Raw genomic sequence first — 23,774 nt, forward strand, 5'->3', positions numbered from 1 at the left:
TCTGTCATCGAATTCATTATGTCCAAACGCTCTTGTGTACCAAATTTTGGTGTCACAGGTCATTCAGAACTGAAGATAGGGATTTTTAAATTTGTTTTGTGATGGCGGCCATATTGGAATTCGAAATGGTGGCCGACTCCGTGGTCAGATCTCTTGGATCCGGCAAGTTTTTAAATCAGCACCCCAAAATACCTTATATGAAAAATTTCATACTTTCCTGCCGATGTGAGCATCTCGACCAATTTTTGCTACATATCTGCCCCACTAAAAGTAGTTTAAAGCTCCAGGTGAATGACATTCTTGCTACAAGCAAGCGTGACCTTTTCTAAAAATAACTAGTGGTGTACGCTTTCTCCACAGAGCGCCTGAACGCTCCAAAACTGGCTCAGTTCGGTACGGTACTTTTTGGTTCAGTTCGCTTTATTTCGCTTTAGTGCGCTCGAACGTACCCAAGGTCACATCCACCTGTACCTTAAGGTACGATACAATGTACGTTCTTTATATACATATTCCTTTCGATACTCCTTAACTACTCCTTTACATTATGCTTCAATGAGAACATGGCTGATTTGTTAAAATGATTTCATTTTTACAAGTGGAGAAGAGAACGCTCTTCAGCCGCTAAACTTTTTTCCCTCTCTTAACCGTCTTTGATCATCATTTACATGATTTAGTGACTGCAGGCTCAATGGTACTTCCGTTCCCTAACAACAATCATTCAAATTCACCTGAAGTTGTGATAAGTCCTGCTCAAAATGACAAAAGAATGAAACAAACACATAATGATGGTTGTCAGTGCATTTGCGTAAAGTAAGGCAAAAGAAGCAATAAGTAATGCGACCTTTATAAAGCAACTCCTATGCATCACTATCAGGGAGCTTAATAAGCAAAAGCAAACGAGACACCGTTATAGAACCTACATGAAGTGGAACATGCAGAACAAGACCCCCTCCCTCCAAATTCCCCGAAGTCTAAATCCATTATATACTAGTGTATCAAAACGAATGTTTGCATTCAGGCGATAACGGCTAATAATATGCGGTACCAGCAAACTATGCGACCATAAGACCAATCAAAGGTCTGCAGGAGAGTATCTTTATACATGTGTTGGTAGCGGGAATAGAAAATGAAGTATATAATCTGTTTTGACACCCATCGTACCTAACATTGAGTTGATGTTGTGTGTCATGAAAACTAGTCGTACAGTTGTAATTAATGGTCTCATCAGCACAGAGCCAGAATTTGAATGTGAGACTTACTAGTATATGCCGATACATACCGTAATTACCATGTAGACCTACAATAGTTACGGTGGAGACTGGATGAATATTTGATAGAGTGAACATGATAACTGTAAGGTGAAGTTAAGCGCAAAAGTGGTACGCATTTGCAAATGTTTTGGCGTGTAGGCTACTGATTGGAAATGACAATGGAAACAAATTGGAATTAGTCTCTTCGTTGGGACAACATTCTTTTTGAAATTGAAAATTAAGTTTCAAGGTTTATCGTAAACAAATTACGCACAATCAGTTACTGGTAACGAGTAGAGCTCCAAACCTATTTAGCCAGCTGGGTTTGCCTGCAGTCGGAAGACATTAAGACATTGAGATCAATTGGATACACGGTATTGCGGTCGCGATACTTTTTCATATCATAATGTGCGATATCATTGCCACAAAAGTTATGTTTCGAGCACTTTTACTTAATGTCATATCCAACCAAATTGAGCAATGATGTTTACCATTTACAATGGAGTGGAAAACTAACGTCAACTATTTGCTCGCCAATTTTGACGTAAGGATTACGTTCAGATTTCTAATTCAAATTCAAACTTTATTTTTTCCCTTTTTATCAACAGAATGTAGAAAGAAATATAATAAATCTGACATGCGTGTCACTGAAAATATACATACTGAGTAGCCAGCTTGGGATAACAACAATTTTATGTCTACATGATCAGTACAAAAAAGAGATATACAATCGTATTTATACACTCTGCGAAAAAGTGGAAGTACCCACTCAAAAGACTATGCTTGTATCATGCATGTCATGTGAGTACCTCTGAGGGAAGGAGGAAAGGGGGGGGGGGGTGAAAAGCTTACTATTACAAAGAGTGCGGGGAAACTGGGGAAATCGGGAATATATTTAAAAAAAATTGTGAAAACGGGGAACTAGAAATAGGGAGGAGAGGAAGAGAGAGAGAGGGAGAAAAAAAAAACCCAAACCCAAATCGGTTTGATGCTTACACCAAGGGCCAAAGCACACAGAGAAAATTAGCCAAGTGTTATGTATAAAGCGTCTTCGAAAGTGATACAGTGTCGAAATGCTTTCCAGCGGAACGGACTATCTACTCCGTGAGGGCACGTATAGTATAAGCAGTAAAAATGATATGCCTCAGCTACAGTCACACACTGCCGGGTCCCAAAACGGATTTGATCAGGGTGAAAATGAGACGGATTAGTCCCGGAATCGAGGGTAATTTATGCTACAGTCACACAGGGCCGGATTTCGAACCGGGTCCAAAGGGAAATCAAACCGGATCGACCCGGTTCGTGACGTAGAGACAAGTATTGACCCGAATCTAGCCGTATAAAAAAATCCGCTTTAAATCCTTAGCTGAATCCTTTCCGACCCCTATCGACCCGTGTTAACCCGCTTCGACTCGTACCTACCCGGATGTAAACCTCGTCATCATCCGTTGCATGACGGCAATGCGATATACGGCAAGGGTCACACGGTTTTACGTGGCGGGTTAAGTGCAGCGGGTCGATGCGAGTCAATGCGGTTCGAACCGGGTCAAATCGGATATCAATAGGGAATTGAAATCCGTTAGAAAATTTTGAACATGACCAAAAAAATTTCACCGCCGTATATCGTAGTCCCCGGAATCCGTCAGGAATTGACACAGGATATGTTGCGGTTCAATGCGGGTCTCTACGGCTCGAACCGGGTTGAAACCGTTTGAGTTTCTTATGGCGGCGGTTCGAAATCCGGCCGTGTGTGACTGTAGCATTAGAGAGCGCAGCAAGAAGAGCATCTAAATCTGAAATCTCTGGGCAAGGGTCCGAACAGGAATGACCAATTCCCTCATCGCCATTGACAGATTCAAGGGAGTCATTTGCCTCATTGATCCCTTCAACTTCATGGCCATTTTCATTGTGTGCCACTTTGAAACCGTCTTGATTGACATCGTTCGCTTCGCCCTCCAGATCGACTGGCTCGCGATGTCCAATAGAACCAAACTCGAGCGTGCGACTTTGGGATAGCGTGCTCTTTTGGAAGTGAAGGAGCTTTACCATTTCAAGCGCCCCTTCTTCTTCCCTCGTGTTCGGTATTTTCTTAAGATCAGTTTTCAGCTGTGTAGCCCACGTCTTGAATGAAGAGACGAGATCCACTGGATTACACGTGGACAATTTTTCTCTGGCTGTACGGAGAGACTTCGAAACACGTGAAGTGAGTTCTTCATTGGCAGACAACGCCGAGGTGACCCTTTGCTGAATATCTGACTTCATGGTTGCTATTGAGGAAAGCAGTCGTTCCTTTTGTTCGTCTAAATGCTTCTGGAGGATGTTATACTCGGCCATGACTTCGTCTTCTAATCGCTGTAACTCTTTGTCTCCTTCTGACTGGATATTTCTCAGGGAGCTGCTGTATGTGTTAAGCTGAATTTCGTGCTCTTCTCCTTGCACGAGCAGAGCATCCATATCGGCTGTGATAATCCCTACTACTTCGTCGAGTGCCTTTGGCGCCTTACCATGAGCATAGTGATCTTTGACAACACACTCACTGCACACTACAACCTCACACTGCTCGCAGTAGTATTTCCTTGCAATTCTCGGGTGTCGAACACACATGTTCTTCTGTGCAGAATTGATGGCATCGAGAATATTGTTAACCATGTAATTTGGTTTCAGAGTCCTCCCCAAGTCGCACATTTTTGTAATATCTCGACAATATGGACACTCTATATCTCTCTGGTCCAATCGTCGCTTGTTTGATATTATAGTATTGATACATGTGTTGCAGAAAGAGTGACCGCATGGTAGCTGCCTCGCGTCCACTATCCTGTCCCGACACACTGGACAGGTCAAATGTTCTTCAAATGAAGCCATTTGGTCTATAGATTAGGACGCGCAAACGAGATGTAGTTCTACTTTGCTGGCGGAGGTTTAGCGACTGACTGCAATTTTTATCAATGTGATTCATAAAGACGATGCTGCGAATCTGCCTCAACCGTAGCCTTTTTTTCAATGTCCTCTGGCTCTCTGGTGGAGAGAACCCAGCCCATAGTTGGGTTGCGCAAGGGCCTTTTGAGATCTGACTTGCATCGTTTTGTAAGCCCTTTAAATTACCGACTTTTGCTCCCCGATTTCGGGAGCAAAAGTCAACTAATCAGCGTGTCTGTCTGCCCGAGCCCGATTTGCATACGGCGAATGCATGTCAGTAACCTCCACAGTTGATTACACCGCTCTCCGTGTACGGGACATGGCGTATAATAAATGATATTTTGAATAAAACAAGGGACAAAGTGCAATATATACATCTTCAACACAATGATAAGGACATATCTGATCCTCAAGAAATTGTTAATTTGTTTAATGATTACTTCAGGTTTATTGGGTCCGACATAGTAGATAAGATACCGAATACATCCAGAAAATTCGGTGCCAGGTAAAAATGGCAGAGGTAAAAATGCAGGGGTAAAAATGGCAGGGGTAAAAATGGCAGAGGTAAAAATGGCAGAGGTAAAAATGGCAGAGGTAAAAATGGCAGGGGTAAAAATGGCAGGGGTAAAAATGGCAGAGGTAAAAATGGCAGGGGTAAAAATGGCAGGGGTAAAAATGGCAGGGGTAAAAATGGCAGTGGTAAAAATGGCAGGGGTAAAAATGACAGGGGTAAAAATGGCAGGGGTAAAAATGGCAGAGGTAAAAAATGGCAGAGGTAAAAATGGCAGGGGTAAAAATGGCAGAGGTAAAAATGGCAGGGGTAAAAATGGCAGAGGTAAAAATGGCAGAGGTAAAATGGCAGAGGTAAAATGTCAGAAGTAATGAGAGCGATTTCGTCAGATATAAACGTATGAAGAGGTCTTGAATGATATCCTAGTCAGAGCAAAATGTATTTCTCGAATTAACAAATCCAAATTGCAGATTTGAAGAATATTGATTTAATTATGTTTTAAAAAGATTAGAGCACTCTCATTATTCTGAGTTTGATTCAAGTGCAGTGGCGTAATCTGTCTGTGTGCAGAGAAATAATAAACCAGCTAAGAGCCTAGTAGGCCTATGGGAAATTATTTTCATTATTCAGTAATATTGTTAATATTGTTATTATTATTATTATTATCATTATTATTATTATTATTATTATCATTTATCATTATAAGGGCGTTCCAACAATGATGCAAAACCCTTAAACAGTATAATCCTACGTTGTTTCGCCCAATGAAGTTATCACACACACACACACACACACACACACACACACACACACACACGAACCCACTTTTGGTATAAACATATACGCAGATATACATACTCTCACATACACACTCTTACACAAACGAATTCCGCTCACGTCCAGGCTAGTATATTGTCATTACTTTTCATTTTTTGAACTGTTTAGTGTAAAGAAGTGAAGGAGACATAGTCGAAGCAAACCACTAATTTTTCACCTGTTCAATATTATTTTCTCACATTCAGGTTTCGTAGGAGCCTGTTTATCTCACAAGGCCTGATCACGACATAATGTAGAAGTAAAAATACAAAACGCAAAAAATAAACTACAGCAGATGTATCGGCAGACATAAGTAAACTCTTGCAAAATATTCTATTACATTGTTCAAGTATCACATGACGCAAAAATAAATAAGCTCTTGCAAAATATTTTATTACATTGTTCAAGCATCACATGGCGCAAAAACAAATATCTCGAAGTTTAATGAACACTTTGTAGTCACTTTACAAACTTATGCCTATTAAAACTGGAGACTAACTTTAGCAATAAACTGTTCTAGTGAGAGTAAAAACTGATAGTTTGCCACGGGATTTCTTTCAATCATTGTTGAATGAATCCGCAGGCGAAAAAAATGTAAATGTTTGATGCCTTTCAAACTTAGCTGTTGCTCCAAAGTCAGATTCCATTATGTTATCAACATGGTGTGTTGCTAAAGATTGGTAGATTCAGCCACCGAAAATGACGTTGTTCCCTCCTTATGCAACAACAGTAAGAAAATCCAATCCAACCCCATCCAGGTATAGATTGAAATCACCGCCTATGACACTATGATCGCGATTCAATTTACACAGGGATCGCTGAAGCTCTGCAAGACTCTCTTTACATGTGCCGCGGGGAGAAATGTAACACTGCCCTTTTAAATTTCTCCCAGTGGTAACAGAAACAGTAAAAGATCCCTGCCAATTTTTCATACCTGCATGTCTGTTATCAAGCAATTTTATTTTCAGAAGTTTGCACACTTTTTAAAATACTTATTAACCTGGTATAGGACCTACCAGATCTAAAGTAAGTTTGATATTTTACGGACAAGATACCTATAGAGCTGTATAATATTTTAATATGTCCATTTTAGGTGTATACCGAGGCTCATCTTTTACTGATATAATTGGATTGTTGCCTGGCCGAGCATTTTTTAAGTTACATGAGTGTCCCATATTTCTCCCCGTGTCCCATTTCTCCCCGGTCTCCCTGTGCTTTATTTCAGGAGAAGGCACGAAAAGCGCGTATTGCGAGAAAGGTGTCAGAAACATGAAGAAAAAAAAAAATTCTCTGTCACTTTTACCTCGTCCTCTTGCATTTCAACGACTAAATTTTTATCAATGGCATGTTTTATCTCTAGCATTTTGACCACTGACATTTCGACCACTGACAACTCTACCTCTGACATTTTTACCACATAATTATTTACCTCTGCCATTTTTACCGCTGCCATTTTTACCTCTGCCATTTTTACCGCTGCCATTTTTACCTCTGCCATTTTTACCCCTGCCATTTTTACCCCTGCCATTTTTACCCCTGCCATTTTTACCTCTGCCATTTTTACCTCTGCCATTTTTACCTCTGCCATTTTTAGCTCACCTGAGCCAAAGGCTCAAGTGAGCTATTGCGATCGCCCTTCGTCCGGCGTCCGTCGTGCGTCGTCCGTCGTCCGTCGTCCGTCGTCCGTCGTCCGTCGTCCGTCGTGCGTCGTGCGTAAACTTTTTACATTTTCATCTTCTTCTTGAAAACCCCAAGACCGATTTTCATCAAACTTGGCAGGTAGCATCCCTAGGGGGTTAGGAACTCAATTTGTTAAAATGGGCACCATGCCCCACCCAGGGGGCCCCCAGGGGGGCCCAAACCCCCCAAAATTAAGGAATCTGTAAAAATCTTCTTCTCTAGAACCAGAAGTGATAGAGCTAAGTTAATACTATGAGTTAGTACATTGATGACTGTAGTTTCAAGTTTGTTCATGGCAGAATCAGGGGTGCCCCCCTTGGGACCCAGGGGAGGGGGGTGGGGAGGGGTTCTAATGGGGCCTAAATTGTACATTTTCATCTTCTTCTTGAGAACCCCATGACCCATTTTCACCAAACTTGGCAGGTAGCATCCCTAGGGGGTTAGGAACTCAATTTGTTAAAATGGGCACCATGCCCCACCCAGGGGGCCCCCAGGGGGCCCAAACCCCCCAAAATTAAGGAATCCGCAAAAATCTTCTTCTCTAGAACCAGAAGTGATAGAGCTAAGTTAATACTATGAGTTAGTACATTGATGACTGTAGTTTCAAGTTTGTTCATGGCAGAATCAGGGGTGCCCCCCTTGGGACCCAGGGGAGGGGGTGAGGAGGGGTCCTTATGGGGCCTAAATTGTACATTTTTATCTTCTTCTTGAGAACCCCATGACCCATTTTCACCAAACTTGGCAGGTAGCATCCCTAGGGGGTTAGGATCTCAATTTGTTAAAATGGGCACCATGCCCCACCCAGGGGGCCCCCAGGGGTCCCAAACCCCCCAAATGAAGGAATCTTTATAAATCTTCTCTAGAATCAGAAGTTATAGAGCTGAGATAATACTATGAGTGAGTGCATTAATGACTGTAGTTTCAAGTTTGTTCATAGGAGATCCAGGGGTGCCCCTCTTGGGTAGGGGGGGGGGGTGTGGTTGGAAGGGTCCAAATGGGGGCCTGAATTGTACATTTTCATCTTCCTCCTGAAAACCTCATGATGGATTTTTGTCAAACTTGGCAGGTAGCATCCCTAGGGGGTCAGGATCTCAATTTATCAAAATGGGCACCATGCCCCACCCAGAGGGCCCCGGGGGCCCCAATCCCCCCAAATTAAGGAATCTTAAAAAAATTGGGCCCTTATTGTACATTTTCATCTTCTACTTGAGAATGCCTGGTCAAATTTTGGTAGAGCTGTGAATAAGATTAGTGACTGCGTGAAAGGTGAACTTGCGATACTCAGGTGAGCGCTAGACCCGCGGGTCTCTTGTTACCCCTGCCATTTTTACCCCTGCCATTTTTACCTCTGCCATTTTTACCCCTGCCATTTTTACCCCTGCCATTTTTACCCCTGCCATTTTTACCTCTGCCATTTTTACACCGAACCGAAAATTCAATGATTACTTGTGTTTTAGAAAGTCTTCTGCTTCTTTTTTCATGAAAGCTATAAAGCCAAAAGAATTATTTGATGTTGTTTTAACATTTCAAAACAACAAGAGTCCAGGCTGTGATGAAATTGATTCTTATGTGTTAAAGCAATCTATTCAAAATCTTGCCAAACCACTGTGCAGTATTCTTAATCTATCTCTTGAACAAGGTGTATTTCCCACATCATTAAAAACTGCTAAAGTTATACCAATTTATAAGAAAGGTGATACTTCTAGTATATCAAATTACAGACCAATCTCTATTCTATCTGTTTTTTTTTTTTCAAGCTATTCGAAAAACTCGTACATAAACGTCTTCTTTCTTATTTGTGTCATGCTAGGATTTTATATCCCAAACAATTTGGATTTAGACCTGGGTACTCAACGTATATGGCTCTCCTTGACTTTTGTGATAGAATTGCACAGGCATTTGAGAAAAAGGAGTTTGTTATTGGTGTCTTTTTAGATCTTTCTAAAGCATTCGATTGTATAAGCCATGATATCCTTTTACACAAATTAAGTTTTTATGGTGTTAGAGGTATCGCTTTAGAATGGTTTAAAAGTTATCTACAAAATCGTAAGCAGTATGTATATGTAAATGGTTATTCTTCTCCTACTCAGAACATTAATGTTGGTGTGCCACAAGGCTCTGTTTTAGGTCCGTTACTTTTTATATTGTACATAAATGATCTGCAGTATTCAAGTAACATTTTACACTCAATTTTATATGCAGATGATAGCAATCTATTTATCTCTGGCAATGATATCACTAGTACCTGTGCAATATTGAATAATGAATTAGCCAAAGTTCAAGATTGGTTTTTAGCAAACAAATTAAAGCTGAATATTGACAAGACATCATGTATGATATTTAAAACAAGAAAGAAAGTGATAAAAGTTAATGATATTGATATTTGTATTGCAGGTATCAGCCTTCCCATTGTACATACAGTAAAATTTTTAGGAGTTATACTAGACGATCATCTGACATGGAAAAATCATGTTGAGGATGTTTGTTTTAAAGTAGCTAGGGCAATTGAAGCAATAAATAGAATAAGTGCAATAGTTCCTCCTGCCGTACTCTTCAGTTTATATCATACCATGATCTTGCCTCATTTCATGTATTGCAATATCATCTGGGGGAACTGTGCAAAATCTCTTTTAAACCGTATTTATATTTTACAAAAACGTGCAATAAGAATTATTACCCAATCACAGCCCCAAACCCACACAGGTCCCTTGTTTAAAAAGCTGAAATTGCTTTCTGTGTATGAAATTAATAAATTTGTTACCTGCACATTTGTATATTCCTATATTAACAATATCTTGCCACATTTTTTAGACAACTGCTTCATTGAAAACAATACTCGTGTTGTATACAGTACTCGTCAAAGTAATAAGTTATATATTCCATTTTATAAATACAATGCTTCTAGACGTACTATAAGGTGTGCTGGCCCACTTTTGTGGAATAACTTACCAGTCAACATTAAAAGTACCATTAGTCTTTCGTCATTTAAAAGAAAGTATAAACAATTTCTTTTGATTTAGTAATCTCGTTTGAGACACGCATGAATGACTTAGATAATATTTTGCTTGCCTAATCACTTGTTTATTGTAATGTTTTGTCATCTGTATAGTCCCATGTATTCTGTAATGTTTTGTTCTGTGATAGTAATTAATAATTGTACCATTTTTAATTGTCAGGGATCAGCCTTTGAAAGGCCTTTATGGCCTATTGTTGATTCCTCCACGTGTTATATATTTATTGCATTGCATCTTGCATGATGTAAGTTGCGCTCACGTAATGTTTGTATGTCTTTTTATCTACCCTGTGGAAATAAATGAAATGAAATGAAATGAAAATGCAGTATGTTTATAGTGTTGGGACGCTGCGGTGGTACCCAAGACAGTTAGAGTTCACATCTAAGGACACATCAAGAAATCAGGCAAACCAGTCATTTCGATGGCTCATGTCTCAATCCAGTGTTTTATTCGGGCTCCCAAGACTATATGACTGTCACACACCAGTGCTGATACCCAAACTCCCCCTCTCCAGTCAACTTCAAAGGAGTTATACTCCTCAAGACGGACTTTTAATTTCTTACAAAAGCCAAAATATCATTTATCACCTTCGTCTATGCAAGAAACTACTTTAAGAACAAAAGCTCTATTCTGCAGTGACCGTAAGGGATGACCATTTGTCGTCTGGTCTTGGGACAGAGAGTCTATACTTTGGGGTGATAAACTCTAGGGGGCTCGTCCGTGGTAAGGGGAATTAAAGGGGATGGCTAGTAACTGATCAGTAGGAATCAGTGGGAATGTTGGGGATGATTGTTCCAATCCTTGTGGGACTCATTTAAGAATGCATTATATATCTATTGTTGTGTGAAAATCATTTGTTTCAGAATGGTCTCATATTCAGGTAATGTGCAGTTTAATGTTTCCAGGTAAGCATGCCTGTACAATGACGGGGCGATCGCTAACGGCCTTCCCGGTACAAAGGTCGTTAGGTATTATACAAATATCGACTGCTGCAGAGGGAGATGGTAAAACTATTTGCACCGAGGTGATGTCTCAACAGTGCTATGTCCCGAGACGAAGTCGAGGGACATGGCACTGTTGAGACATCACCGAGGTCAAATAGTTTTACCATGGCCCGAAAGAAAGCAGTCGATATTTGTTTTATATCCCTCTCGAGCATTTTACTAGAGTAATGACGGTTCCCTTTTGGAAAAGTGTGCAGGTTTCGTGAACGATAAATCTAACGTTAGGCTGTAGCAGTGCAGCAGCAGTGCGTGCAGCGCGTAGCGAACGACACCGCTGCGCTGTTGTTGATTCCTACACACGAGCTACACTACAGCGTGCAAAACTCCGAAAGATCGAGGTCCAGGACTACGTTAGAAGTAGGCCTAAAGCGGCTTTGTTCGTTACCCAGATCATCTTCAAAATCGGTTTTATTTTATTCCTAATTCGTACCTGATATGGTGTCCTCCTGCGATCATTCTTCCGTTACTGGAAGCAGTCACTTTGTCAATTGAGCTGAATGCATTGATCACGTATCACACGTCCACACGTTACACACCGACCGGCCACGCCATCGCACCACACAGATTTCTGTAATGCTGTCGCACATCACACCGCGCGCTCTCTTATAGCGCTAGCTAGCTAGCTACAAGCCACAGGACTGTCGCTCAAAAGTATCGCTACTACGCGCACTGCGTACATTCTTAAGTGAGAAATGTAGATATCGATCACACGATCACGATGGGTGCAAATCGTGGATTCCCAAAAGTACTATATCACGCTGGCTAGTAACCAATTGCACCGCATCCAGCTGCTCGTAGCTAGCTAGTAAAACTACACCATGTTCGTGCTCTGTACAATCCTATGGCAAGAAGCTTTACATGAGGGATATAAAATTGAATAACAGCATTCCTATAACATCACTGCGTTGTTTAGTCTCTTTCTCAGGGGACTCTTGTTTTACAACATATATTTATGATTTCAATCAGTTACAAAATGATAATAAAATGTGTCCCTATGAAAGACATTGCTTATAGGTGAAGTAAAAAAAATGTATAGATTTCAATGTTTTTGTAGGGATTAAGTAAATTGTCTATTTTCTATGAAAAAAAATCTGAATGTGCCCAATGTATATGGGTGAGAATTTTGAACGATGTACAATTGCCAATTTTCGTACCTTATGACATTCTTTCCCTTAGAACACGCCAGGATGATCTAAGAAACCAGATTTTCTCATGTCATCTCAAAGATTGGTAAATTTCCTTTCAGGAAATATATGGTTTGGTTGACTTTTGCCTGATATTTTTCATTTCACAAGGACTTACAGCGTAAAAATACGGTAAAAACGCTATTTTCATAATAATTTTTGTTTTTCAAACTGATGATGCGCATTTTTAATGGTACGTGGCATCTAATATCTGACCATGTTCTGGATCTGACATATCATGGGTATGTACCACAAAATTATAAGAACTTAATGAGCACGTATAAAATTACAGAGAACAATTAAAATATCAAAGTCCTAAACAGACGAACGTCCGTGATACTTTTATTTCTATCGCTGCTGCAAATTCTACTTTGTTGTCCCAACTGTAACGTATACGAAAATTTGGTGTTCCACCTAATGAACATATCCTGCAAAAATTGTACGTCTGCTGGCTGTACATGGGACGTAATATTCTTTTATGCAAAATTATACTCAGTTTTGGTCACGGACGTGCTTCCGCTATTTTCTAATAAAGATCGTAGCCCATGAAACGTTATTGGCGATATTGTTCTGAGTCGTAATCAACTAAGATCTAGCAACACGATAATATGTTTGTTTTGAGTTTCTGTCCATCCTTTGTCAAATAGGAACCGAAATTATATTTTTAGACGAACCTCCAAGAAAGAAAGAACGTCCGTGATGATTAAAACGTTTTCGAGTGGGACACCATCTTGCTTTGATGGTGAAGGTGCATTTTACCTTTGGCTCTCTAGCCGTGGAGCTGCATGTCATTTTTGGAGCGGACTGAGGTTCGTCCGCAGTTTTTGGACCATGTAATTCACCAAAAACCAAGCAAATAATTAATATTTTCTCTGAAAATTCACCTCCTGATCCCCCTCTGAGCAATACATATGTTGTAAGGATGTCAAATTTCTTATAATTTGCATTGACAATACCTTTTCAAATTTTTGAAAGAGTTAGGAAGGCTAGGTACTCTCTGCCGATTAGTTATCCGTCCTGGAACATGACCCTAGTAGTAGAACGAACGTCCGTGATAATTCCAGAGAACGTCCGTTACGTATGCAATCCCTCCGATAGGGATAACTTGTCCCGAAAGTGACCTGTATTCTTTAAAACTTTTGGCTCGAATAGCGACAAATAAAGTTTTTAACAAAGTAAACAATGAGTTTAGAGCAGTAGTTTCAGAATTTTTAAGGTGTTATGTGATCATGATGAACAAACAACTGAAAAGTTACTCACAATTTTACGCTTGTTTTCCCTCTAATTATACAAAAAAAAAAACTAAACACTTAAAACAAAGTTATAGGAAAATGGAATTTTGCGTAATCTGTAATTTCTGTGCGTTTAAATTTCTTTCTAATGAGGTTCTGGAGACAATTTGTACTGTTACAGGTTCTGAAAGTTTGGCTCACGGACGTTCTGTCCGAGAAAGGAAATTTCTGACAATTACAAATATATCACTGCGCATAAGATTAATGTTAGTTGAAAATATTACCAAATCACCGAGCCGCTCATACCCGAAAGTGAATAGCGGTCAGCACTCAATTTACCTGTAATAACAAACGGAAAACGTTTTTTTCACGGATGTTCGTTGGTTGAATAAGTCAATGGATTACATAGTAGGAGAAAGAAGATCAGTGCCATTTTTTAGTGACAGGTGCTCTAAGTGTTTATCTTTTGAGTATGGTAGCTGCCGTCTCAAACAGAACACATCCAGTTTTGGTCTCCATAACGGACGTTCGCTGTAATTGTCATGATATTAAATGCCTTAATTCATTCTTATTTTTCTCTTCATGACGATTTTTCTCTCATTCCCTCAATAGCCTGAACATGCTGCGACCAAACAGAAAGCAAAAACAAAACAAAACAAAACAAACCAAAACAAATCCGAAAAGTTCTACGCAATCACATTCAGGATAATGACGGAAAAAGTCTGTAATGAGCATGTGTTGAATAAGAAACGGAAAAGTTTCAAAAGGACGTGGAAACAGTTGAATGAAAATGACTGAGAAACAGAGAAGGTATCGAGCTCCAACACACAGAGAAAAGAATTGCCAGTGCACTGCCGTTATACCAAATTCCTCTGGAGAAGTTTTTGTTTGTTTGTTTATGTTTTTTATTCATCGAAATGCCGTCACAAGCGAACAAAAATCATGCAGTATACAATTATTGTCTGATGAAAACACACAAATCCTCCGCTTATCATCACATGGTGTTTTTTTTATACTCATCAATGAAAAGCAATATTCATTTGTAATTTTTTCCAAGATTTTTTTTTTCATTTTACATTTAAGAGACAGAGAGATCGTCAGTTTGTTTGTGCTTTTGTGCTTACTTTGAAAATACATTTGAAAAAAATAATGATTAAGAATAGGTTTAAGGTTGCACTTTGATACGTTCGCTCTTCCAAAGATTCGTTACTCCGATGTCCAAAGGTTTGTTATTCCAAAATGAAAAAAAAAATTGTAGTTAATTCAGGAGTTTTGTTATTAGAAATGTTCGTCGAAAAACAGATATTAAAGATCATTATTTTTAGGTCCGTTCTTCTAAAATTGGAATGGGCATGTTATTCGTTTAGGTGAAAACGGTTATTATGAGGTTTTGAAATTGGAGGATTTTAGTCGTTAAGTTGTTTCTCCACATTTGGATAAGCGAATATAATTTTTCATGTTCCAATTAATAAGCCTTTCGATTAACATTCGGAGATTCCTATCATTTACCGAATAAAAAAAGCTTCATAATTATACGAATTCGTATTGACAAACTGTATGAATAACGAGCCTCCGAAATGACGCGCTACAAAAGGTTTGTTATAAAAAACCATATTGTATAATATCAAAGTCACAAACATCCATCCAAGCTATATGGACTTATTTTGTCTTGTTATGACGAAACTTCGCAGTATCGAACCTGTAATCATTTCTGACTAATATAATAACACAAATTCTCCTCGGTAACAGCGTGTAACACAAAGAGCAAACACAGAGGGATTTCTTCCTAACGTATTCGTTTGCCCTCCCCAGCTAAACTTCGTACTTCTATAACGGAGCACATTTCTTCTGTTTTTCTATATTAATTCTTTGTCATAATTTTAGCTGTGACCATGTTCGTTATATAAAAAGCAAATTTTGCATTGTAGACTTCATATAACAGGTTTAGGACCTGAATATTTACTTCATGATAACGAAATTTTGATAAATATATTCGTTCTCAAGGATGGACTGCGTCACTGAGATTACACGTACGTTTGTACGTTCATTTACGAGAAATGGAAAAATTGTTTTCTTTGATTCCTCAGTATGAGAAGATAAACAAGCTTATATAATTGAGAATTGGTAATATCTATTCAGGATTTTGCAGAGGAATTTGTTCTCGACATGAAATTGCTGTTTGTTGTGAGTAGAATGCGTTTCCAACTCAAGAGAGCTGCATTGTTCAATATCTTGTTTGTTCCGAACGTCCGTGACCTACATGCGAACCTCCGTGATGAAAACTATGCTATGTTTGTTGGGTTATAGAGACTGCCCAGATCAGATACATCTTAAAAAGGTATATTATTATTTGGGAGTGAGGATTAAAGTATGGGATAGTGAAAGAAGAGGTGAAAATATTGAGTTTCTGTAAAATGCGCGTAAAGTTAAGAAAGTGTTTAGCGGAAGAGCAATATTTCCACAGAAATTACGAATTTAGTTAAATCATCAGTTGTCTACCATTACGTACAGGTTAAGAGTACATGCTTAATATTCTGCAATCACGTTCACATGTCCCTTAAGATATTTCGTTAGGATTTTGAATTGAATCAGATCTTTGGAAACTATGTTAAATGGTATTCAAATGTATGTGCAGTACTATTCCTTACGGACGTTCGCTGGTCTGGACATGGTAAACTTCAGCGGTGAATAAAAACTTGTTCCTCTGGGAAAATCCTAGTATAATTGGGTTCATATTAAAGCTTGAGTTATACTCTTTCAGGCAAGATGAATGATTTGGAGAATTTCCTACTTTTTAAATTTTGCCTTGTTTTGGCTCAATTGTACATCGTTCAAAATTCTGACCCATATAGTTTCGGGTTGTTGTTGTTGTTGTTGTTTTTTTTTTTTGGTTTGTTTACTGTGGGATGGTGAGATACCCTCTCCCACAATTTGTCCATGTTTAAAACTTTGTTAATGTGATGTCACAAAGACAGACAAAGACAAAACGTCAGGCATTGTTGAAATATTCATGCGATTGTGTTTCGAGCCTTTACATCGCAGTTGTATACATGCTTTGTACAATGTTCCTCTATAAAAGTGATCGGTTGAAAGAGCTTCACATGATTGCATATATTAATGTTTATATTTATTTTCAAAATAATAGCATTTTGGACACTCTTTTATGGCATACTGTTTATGACATTTTCAAAATAGTGCACTATTTCTGAAATGATGTCACATGGCAATTGCGACATCAGAAAGCAGTTATAGTGCCCTGCCTCTTACATTGTCTTACGGCCAATTTATGAAATGTGACAAAGCAAATACTGATATTCATTCTTACAAAACACGACGATCATTTGACTTTCATCTCAACAATCCTATATCCTTGTTAGCACACAAATCAATTAGACATCATGTTTCTGACGTATTGAACTTATTACCCATCACACTTAAATCTCGAGCAGCGCTTTATTCAAGATAACCATCAAAATTTTTGTCTACATGTATAAATGTGTATAATATACATTGAATTGATTCTATAACTAACATAGGAATTTGATTTTAAATATGTAATTGGCAACATGGTTTTAATGCAATTATTTCTGAATTCTGTTCGATGAATATTAGTTATACTAACTTTTTTTTAATCATATCTGGTATTTTTTTCATAATCATGTATAATTGCGAATTGTTGAAACAATGCTGCAAGAAACCAAACAAAGTGTATTCATTTTCATTTCATTTCATTCTATTTTCGACAAAAGTCTGAAGTACAATATAACAATTGCATATACATACATAATCAACTTAGCTAAGAAAATACAGTCATATTAAAGCTAACAGTGACTTCATTATATCAAAGAAAATTTGTTAGAAATTGAGGAAACTGTTGAAAAGCCTAGCTTGTAAAATGCAGTCCTGCCATAAGGAATAACTGATAATAATGGGCAAACGTGACTACAAGGCAGGTTTTCTGAAAGAAAAGGTAAAACATGGAAGAGAAAACAACAACAACAACAACAAAAATCACATTCATTCATTCATTCATTCATTCATTTTTTTTTCCATTTCCAACAAAAACTTATAGATACATTACAGAAATTGAATACACATATTTCATAATACAAAATAAGGATAACAGAATATTGTAAGTATACGCAAATGCTGGAAATGGGGAAGAATGCTAAAAATCAGTGCTTGTAGGGTGTATTCCCCAAACACGTTGTACAACAAATTACGTGATCGGTAGATTGATATACATAAAAAGTGGAAAAACAAGAGAAATTGAGATATAGAGACCTATAACTATTAACCTAACTAATCCGAAACAATCACCGTGTACAAATCCCTACACTAAGTCGCTGTCATGCCCGAAGAGAGAGGAAAGAGAGAGAGAGAGAGAGAGAGTGTGTGTGTGTGTGTGTGTGTGTGTGTGTGAGTGTGTGTGTGAGTGAGAGAAACTTTTTTGTGTAGAGTGAAGATAAAGAACCAAAAAAAAATGATGGAAGAAGACTGTAACAAGATGAGATGCTTACAACCGCACAACAAAGCATATCTCTCATAAAGATACGCATTGAAAGAATATACAGAAGATGCTATTTGTGCAAAAGGGACAGGGGGGAAAAAGGACAGAGAAATAGGCACAGGAAGAGGAATCCATGGTTCAATACCAACGCACACGAGACCGAGATTACAGAGGTAAAAAAAAAAAAGATTGTGCTGTTGGGAATAATTATCAAAAATAATGAATAAACAGAGAGCAAAGAAGAAACTTTACGGTTTTTCAAATGTAAATACCCTGTGGTAAAGGAATTAAAAGAAAAAAAAACTTTAGTCCAAAAGTAAAAATATCAAAACTTAAAGCTTCGTATATGCTGTTTTCAAGAGCATTCCAAAATTTGTGGCCTGCAAAAGAGAATATAGATTTTGTAAAAATGGTCCTACGCAATATGGCAAGCGAAAATCAGTAGATTGCCTTCTTACGACACGAATGTTTTTTTGATAAGCACGGAATCAAACACAAACACAAAATGAAGGGAATGATTTGTTAGTTTCTACATAGATTGTCCTGAATGTAACACGATACAAGACATTGAACTTTAGAATCATATTTTTGTGAAATGAAGCATTTGTATGGCATCTCCAAGATTTATTGTAAGCAATACGAATAATTTTTGTTTTGTTTTTTGGTGTGTGTGTGTGTGTGTGTGCATTAATAATATTCTTTCTACATAAGAGGAATATGTGTTACCTCAGGGGAATATGGCATAATTCAAGTGGGGCAAAATCAGAGATGAATATAGTATCAAAAGAACTTTTGTAGGCAACAAAATTTAACTTTGTTAACGACACACACATTTCAAGAAATAATGCGGCAATTTGAATATCAACGTGTAAATGGCAGGCAAGTTTATCAGCAAGAATCAAAGGCTAAAAATTTGATTGAAGACACTTCTTTAACTGTATTATTTAGAAGTTAATTAATTCAATATTTAGTTTAAAAAGATTTAGTGCGAATTTATTCACTCTTATCCATTGAATTGATTTAATTCATTCAATATCAAAATTATTAATCCATATATCAGGATCGCAGTCACAGTAGAAGGAAACACATTCGAATCATCAGCTAATGATAAAAGAGAAAGGATGTTTGATGAATTTTTTATGTCATTGATATATAGAACAATTCAAAGGGGTTAATGCAAGCTTCCTTGAGGTACGCCATAAGTGGACATCTTGCACTAATACCTGTATGACCATGTTATATACAAATTGTTTACAATTAGTAAGATAACTCTCGAACCACTCCAAGGCCATCTTCGAATATCATAGTGGGAAAATTTGTAAAGAAGTATGTTCTGGTCTATGGTGTCGAACCGGCCTTGGAAATGTCAAGGAATACACCTATCACTGCATGATAATAATGATCAATAGCTTTCGAGAATTTATCAAGGAAGGGAATGATTGCATGAGATTTACATGTATAGTGATTTGCCGAAAAGCGAATTGCTTGTCAGAAATAACAGTATGCATGGTAACAAAATTCAAAAGTCTACAACAAACAACTTTTCAAGTACTTTTGAGATAGCAGGTAACATAAATATATGTCTATAATTACAAACATATTCTCTATTCCCTCTGTGATAAACTAGAACAACCTTAGATGTTTATATAATCCTCAGGGACAATACCATTACTTAAAGACAAATAACACATGTACAAATCTTGAAACCTATGCTAATTTTAGAAGAACATTGTCAATATCATCATGGCCAGCGCTTTCCTTAAGGTTTGAATTCTGAACTATATCAATTAATTCGTTCCTGTGAATGGGAGTAAAAGGGGTCATCCATACAACACGAGGCTTAAAGGGACTGTACAGTACTGTTTGAGGTGGGGATTCATGCTTTGAATATTTCTAAGTGAGATAACGAGAAACCTCTTTTGAAATATGAAAGAGCATGTAATTTTAAGAAAGATTCAACATTTATTTGATGAAAATTGGTGTTAAAAATGGCTGAGATATCCCAAAAAGTGATAACAATAAAAGGCTACAGGCCACGCCTTTTATTAGGATATCTTCGTTTCACCTTGTTTTTATATATCTCAGCCATTAAAACCCATTTTCATCAAATAAACTTTTGAAAACCCTTAGAACTGCATGCTCTTTTGACATCTCATATCGGTTTCTGAATATTTTGCAAAACGTTCAAAGCAAAATCCTCACCTCAACCAGAACTGTACACACCCTTTAATTTAATGGTGTCGGTCTCCTGGGCTGTATGACTCGTGGGTGTCGAATTCGTAAAGTGCAAGCAAAAAACAAATGGGAAATAGAAGTAGAGGTTTGTAAGAAATTGAAAAACTGTTTATTAGTCAAGGAAATATTTTAGGCAAAATAATTTCCCATATTTCCGAACAATATTGGTTAAAATACTAGCTATTGATGTTTCATAATAGAAACTCACTGTGTCTGATTGTAATGATACGGGCACTTCTTGGTTCTTATCAATTTATCATTGACATTCCGAGTGTTTCGGGTGTCATTTTTAAAACAAGATATTTGATCAGTTATTTTTTTTTTGTATTACACAACGTGAAATGAAATACATTTATAATGGAAGTTAATGGAAGTCTTCAGTGCATTCAATTCTATCCACATAAAACAAATCTTTTTTTTTTTCGCTTAATTGATCGCAACCAGGATTTAAATATCCATGTTAGCCTGGGGGGGGGGGTCTTTTGTAATTACCATATTTTTTCAACTAATTGAACATAATTATCCAAAAGGAAAATCGGTGTCCTCGTTGATAAATCATAGACATAATTTTGGATCCTCAGTATCATATACTTCAGGCCAGTTCACTTCAACAAAACCGTCTTGCAACTGGGCTAAATTTTCAGGCATTATACTTTCCGGAAGAACATCACGCAGGGAAATGTAAACTAAACGTTTATGATAAAAAGGAATGTGAGTAAATATGGGGTCATGGTCTGATAAATCCAATGAAACATTCTAGAGACAGGTAAAGCCTTGATGTTTCAAAGTTTGTTATGTATTAAAAAAAAGATATTTAAATTGAAACAGGAAGTAAATTTAATCAGGAAATTCGAATTACAGTTTCTTAAGATTAATTTATTGGCTTGTCTGCTTGTGGGGATGTTTTTTGTTTTCCCTTTTGTTTTTTATTTTTGCCTTTAATGTTTGAACAAGAATTAGAGCCAAAAGTAAGCGACCCATGTGACTATTACACATTTATTTGCAAAGTTCGCGAGCAGCGTGACTCATGCAGCTCTTTGTTGACAAAGCTGCCTTGTTTTGTATACAGTGACTCTGATTCCAACTAAACAATTTAGACGCTGCACTCTTTAACACATACATTCAAGATGAACGCACACGCACGCACCCATGCTGATATTGACCATGTATCTGTAGGTTATTATATCAATATCATGAAAATATTCCTTTTGTTAAACGGAAACATTTAAGAAAAATAAACTTAGGTCATTGTGCGGTCGATATCAACTCGTAATAAATTGTACAAGCAAGCTATAAACAATGATAAAGAATCAAAGTTATTATTCATTAATGAAATATCGGAAATGAAACACAACATTAATGAGATTGCCCAAAAAATTTTAATATTCAACTAATATAGAAAAATAAGGATAAGTTTTTGCATTATGGAAAAAATTTTAATCAACCCTATGGGAAAAACAATAAAAAATACCAACTCTGTTATTGACTGTGAGGAAATTACTCATCTTACAACTGATAACTCATTCAATGATTATTTTACAGATATTGGTGATATAAAAGCTTAGCATCCAACATAGATTCGTATAACACGCATTTTACTGATTACCTACCCAATCCTTGTGAGGGAGTGTGAGTGGGCACGATGGTCGTAGTGTTTTTTATTGAAACAAATATTTTTTAACGTTGCAAACCCCATAACTCATATATCTAACAGGTATCTATTATGTCTCTATCAACAGGCATTTTCCTTAATGTTTTAAAACTAGCAAAAGTTATTCCTGTTTACAAAAAAGATGATTCTAAATTATTGACTAATTATAGGCCAATATCATTATTAAAAAGCATATCTAAGATTCTTTTAAAAATGTGTATAAAAGGCAACATCGGTTTTTACAAAACAATGATTTATTGATAAGCATCATTTAAGATTAAGAAGCGGACATTCAACGGATTATGCAATTGGTCATTTAGTTATGTGTAATAAAATAATTGAAGCTTTTGCATTCGACACCATCGACCATAAAATATTGATTCATAAACTTAATTTGTATGGAGCAATAGATCAAGCTCTACTCTGGTTCACAAATTATTTGCAAAACCATCAACAATATATCATAATTTTAGTCTAAAGAGTCACAGAAACTCGATATTTTAATGTGGGGTAGGTCAAGGTTCCATATTAGGGCCTCTGTTGTTTTATATTTATATAAATGATATAAAAACTCTTCTCCAGTTTTGAAGTTTATACTTTTCGGTGATGATACATCCATTATTTCATCATATCATGAGATAGGGATCCTTATTAATCGTCCGATCAGTGAATCATTAAAGTTATCACTTTGGTTTAAATCAAACAAATTATCTTTGAATTTTGCACAAGACAAACTTTGTTCACTGCAGAAAACCGTACTCACGGGATTTTAATGTCAATACAAACAATTGGTGGGTTATCCCTTTTCGAGAGAAAGGTATTAGATTTATAGAAACTACAGTTGATTCTCATTTAACACGAAACAAACATATATCTTGCCTACAAAGGACCTTATCAACGAACATTGGTGCACTCTGGAAGTTGAAAGATCTTGTATCGAAACGACCTCTCATTATTATATACAATTCTCAAATTCTGTCTCACATACGGTATTATTGTAATTACAGTTGATTCTCATTTAACACGAAACAAACATATATCTTGCCTGCAAGGGACCTTATCAACGAACATTGGTGTACTCTGGAAGTTGAAAGATCTTTTATCGAAATGACCTCTGATTATTTCATACAACTCTCAAATTCTGCCTCACATATGGTATTATGGTAATTACAGTTGATTCTCATTTAACACGAAACAAACATATATCTTGCCTACAAAGGACCATATCAATGAACATTGGTGTACTCTGGAAGTTGAAAGATCTTTTATCGAAACGACCTATGATTGTTTTATAAAATTCTCAAATTCTGCCTCACATATGGTATTTGTCAAATATTGCATAAGGAAAATATAGTATTTCTAAACTGAATTTATTGTATTTACCCCAAAAGCGTGTCATTCGCATCATTACTAATTCTACATATTTATCTCATACAGATCATCTATTTCATCGCTTGAATACCTTGAAGCTTCACGACATCCACATTCTACAAACAAGAATATATTCATGTACAAGTGCGCAATGAATCAACTTCCCTCTTTATTTCATGACATATTTCCTTTAAACTCGAATATACACACAATAGTCATATCGACCTCGCCGTTCGACAGACGTTTATCTTGTGAACCCCCCCCCCCAAAAAAAAAAAATGTTTTAACTCATAAATCAATTCGAAATTACGGTCCTGACATCTGGAACAGCCTACCTGGTCAACTAAAGCAGTGTACTTCACTTTTTTCTCCTTTTATGCTCATCTCAAAAGAAAGTATG

This window comes from Diadema antillarum, unplaced genomic scaffold (assembly GCF_040938485.1).
Source record: "Diadema antillarum isolate AM-2024a unplaced genomic scaffold, OU_Dant_1.0 seq00001239_RagTag, whole genome shotgun sequence".
Taxonomy (NCBI): Eukaryota; Metazoa; Echinodermata; class Echinoidea; order Diadematoida; family Diadematidae; genus Diadema; species Diadema antillarum.